Source organism: Pinus tabuliformis, chromosome 5_2 (genome assembly GCF_031772625.1).
Source record: "Pinus tabuliformis cultivar Carrire ecotype Pingquan chromosome 5_2, CPIR1, whole genome shotgun sequence".
Lineage (NCBI taxonomy): Eukaryota > Viridiplantae > Streptophyta > Pinopsida > Pinales > Pinaceae > Pinus > Pinus tabuliformis.
Window position 1 is genome coordinate 781,425,365 of NC_142306.1, and position 3,899 is coordinate 781,429,263.

General features: G+C 44.3%; 1 pseudogene; it reads right to left on the bottom strand.

The window, feature by feature from the left end:
- Window positions 1–257: 257 nt before the first annotated feature.
- LOC149161605 (L-type lectin-domain containing receptor kinase SIT2 pseudogene) lies at window positions 258–2,596 on the bottom strand (annotated as a pseudogene).
- Between the last annotated feature and the right edge of the window lie 1,303 nt (window positions 2,597–3,899).

A 3,899-nucleotide genomic window follows, 5' to 3' on the forward strand; every position in this document is an offset into this window, starting at 1 on the left:
TACTCAGGCAATAGCAAAGAATTAACAACTAATATCAAAACATACATTGTTTTGAAGAGAGAAAGATTAAACTATCCTTATCGACTGGAGTCAATTGGATCTTGCTAATACCATTTATTATTCATTTTAATTTAGATTTTTTAAGTTTACTCAAATGGAAAATAGAAAAAAGTTAATAAATTTAGAATTAAAATAAATTTACACATACTTAAAAATATATGTATATAGTTTCATAAAGCTAAAAGGCTTTGGCTAGATAGTGAGCCTAGTTACAGCACTCCTAAATATTAAAGTTACTGATTTACTGGTACCACGTATACAAATTTTCAGCCTCCAACGGTTACATAAGATTGATCAATACAAATTTTCAAGCATCAACGCATGTAGACGATTGATCCGACAAAAGAGAAGTAAGCTCCAAGGCTGGAGAGCTACGAGAAGCAGAATTGAGCTTGAACCTTCTTTCTGACTGGATCGTGCTCGACACTTCCTTCGAAAACTCATTAGATGAGTACCTGAAAAGGCCTCCGGGCGACAGACCTGTAATACCGATCACGTTAACCCAATCTGCGCGGAGGTCAGGAAGAGGAGCTTCGCCTTCCAGTATTTGGCAAATATGGCGCATGCTCATCCTGTTTACCGGATCTGGATGGGAACACAACAACCCCAATTTAAGTACCCTCTCCATCTCTGTCGCATCATATCCAGGCCCCAGCTTCGGATCCACAGCTTCCAGCAGCTTCCCCTTGCTGTACAGCTTCCATGCCCACTCCGCCAATAATATATCCTCCGGGTCCGCGGATGGATCCACTGGCTTCCTCCCGCACGCGACCTCCAATAGCACAGCCCCAAAGCTGAACACGTCCGAGTTGGGGGTGGCCTTCCCCGTGTGTATCAGCTCCGGTGCTATGTACCCTAGCGTTCCCACCACATGAGTCGTTTCAGGATTCTCACTGTGATCATACAGCCGCGCGAGGCCAAAGTCTCCCAGCCGTCCATTCAGTTCCGAATCGAGAAGCACGTTGCTGGCCTTGATGTCTCTGTGGATGACCCTCTTCTCCCATTCCTCGTGCAGATACAGCAACCCCGCCGCCACGCCCTTCAGAATCACGTATCGCTGAGACCACGGGAGGAGCATGGTCGGGTTCCCGAAGATGAATTTATCCAGGCTGAGGTTCGGCATGTAGTCGTAAACGATGAACAGCCGCCTGTGCCTCCTGCACCAGCCACGAAGCTTAACAAGGTTCCGGTGCTGCAGCCGCCCCATGCTTGATATCTCTGCCACGAATCCCTTCATTCCCTCCCCGAACTCCTTCGATATGCATTTCACAGCAACTTCTTGGCCGCTGCCGGGGAGAATGCCTCTGTAAACCCTACCGAAACCCCCGCACCCCAAAATATTTTCGTCCTGGAACCCCTTCGTGGCGATCTTGAGATCCTTGTAACTGAATCTATGGGGCCAGAAATCTCTCTCCCATTCTTCTACGGTTTCCCTGGAATTCACTCTTTGAAGAAAACCAGCCGCAACCACCAGAAAGAAGAGAACCAGAGCTGCCAGTGCAACGCTGGCAATGACTCCCCGGCTTAGGTTTTTAGAATGCATGTGAGAAAGCGAAGGCAGGTGCGAGATATCGAGGTGTGGTGCCGTACCTTCTGTGGTGAAACTCCACGCCAAAACGTAATGGTCTTCAGCGAGATTCCCAGTCGCCGCTGAAAAGCCGACGAACATCTTCTCTTGCAGAACTCTATGCAGATCGATTTTCAGAGATATCAGCGGTCTCTGCGGTCTTGAAAAGCCGGCCACCGTGATGGTAACATTGAGGCGGCTTTGAAGATGATCATAATCGATCCAGGCCTGTAAGTTCCTTCCGCTCCTGAGGTTGATTTCTTGGAAGTCCTTCCCATTCCAATACCCAGCAGGCTCACTCGCCACAGAAAAGAGACTGTTGATGTCGACGCCCACGTGGTTGTCGTCAGTATCATTGACATCCACATTCTTTCTCGTATCGAATTCTACTGCGAACAAGTGATTGTATGCATGTCCGTTGCTGCTGAAGTTAAGCAAGCCCAGATACTCGGCGGACAGAGCGCCCATGAGAGATTTGTAGGAGGTGACGATGAAGGCCATTCCGTTCCCGCCTGCCTCAGCGCGGGGATGCACTATGCTGAAAATAAAGGTAGTGCTGAAGGAAGAAAGAGTCTTGTTGGTTTTCATCTGTACCGGAACTGAATAGAGAGCGCGGCCGATGACGGATTGCGAGTGATTTGTGAGGGCTAGAACGGATTGGGAGCGGAATACTGAAGCACCAGCCTCCAAAATCAAGTTGGTTTCATTGAATCCGTGGAACACGAAACTGGTATGTTCATGCTCCTCCGCAGGAATATGCTGTATGACGAGGGTGCTGAAGGCTATCAGAACAAGGCTGCGCCATGGAAACATCCCAACTGATTCTTCAACCTGAGACAAATTCTTCGTCTGGAAAGGAGTAAATGGATTGATAGTTTGATCTGATATTCACATTCGACCAGTTTTAATTACGGTGTGCTAGGGATCATGTCTTCCCTGCAATGGAAGCAAGGGGGTCAACAACAACGATGTATGCTGAACAGAACTCGTGACCCTTCTGGATGACATGACGGTACCCACCCATTTTATTCAAGACATCTACACTCTGATCGGATAACATCAGCGGGCCCATAGCTTTGGCCCCGAAAGAATATTTGACTACAGAAAAGAGGGTATGCACTTGTGCTTTCAACAGTGACAGACTCACGAGGTATATCTTTGCATAACCATGTGATTGGCATTTTACATCACGTAATCAAAATATACCTTTGCCTAAGCATGTGATTGACAAATACTTACAACCACCTTAGAAAGAAAATAGATGCTGGTAAAGGACCAAAGCAAAAGCAACCAATTTCAACTATCAAAAAACAATGAAGTCTCTTGACACTGAAAGGTTCAAATAGGAGATATGACAAAATCATATTTGAGCTTCCTATGTCATATTTGAGGAAAACAGTAGTAAGCATGACAAAATGAGATTTGAGGAAAACAAATTACGATCGCTCAACTTCTCCTCCTTATTTTGTTCACACCACAAAAGTTATGACAAACAATAAGAAACAAGAGTAAATTGTATGACTAAACAACCTATTATACATAGCGATATGAACTCTGCAAACACATGTTGAATGATTCCATGACCCTCAATCAATCAGGCCACAATTGATCCCGATGGTCACTACTAGACCATAGTTTAGCCTTTCAGGTTGTGTCTACAATTATCTCAATGCATAATTCCCAGGTTTCAAAGAAAATCTCAATTCAAAGAAATCTTAGTCATGTGTAAATTCTGTAATTGTTATGCTCATAATGTCTTTTTCGTAGGTTATAAGTCAAGTGCACTAATAGGAGTACAACCTTGTACATCAATAACACTATGATCAACCATCTTATCAATTGTTGCAATGTTATTAATAGGGGCTACTCTTCTAGCAAGTCATTCTAAACTCCACCGACAACAAATGACACCCTCCCATATTCAACATGACTAGGGGTTGGTAGTGAGTTAGTGGCAACAATGTGTCTTAAGACCTACTCTTTATCCTTGCACTTAAGGCACAATAGAAACACAAATTCCCAACCCATTTTTCCCAAGTCCTTTAATATAGCTCATTTTTCTCAATGATTGGGATCCAATACGAGTAGTGTGTTTTTCAAAGCTAGGTGTAACGAAAGCACAAATATCAACATTCGGGTTATGATCAAGGTCATGAAGGTTGGAAGAACGTGAACTTGGCAGCGTAACAATTATTGTCTTTTGTTTAGCATTTTGTAGTCAATCGTAGTCAATTATGTTTGCACTCCTACAATGCTTGAATAATCTAGTTCT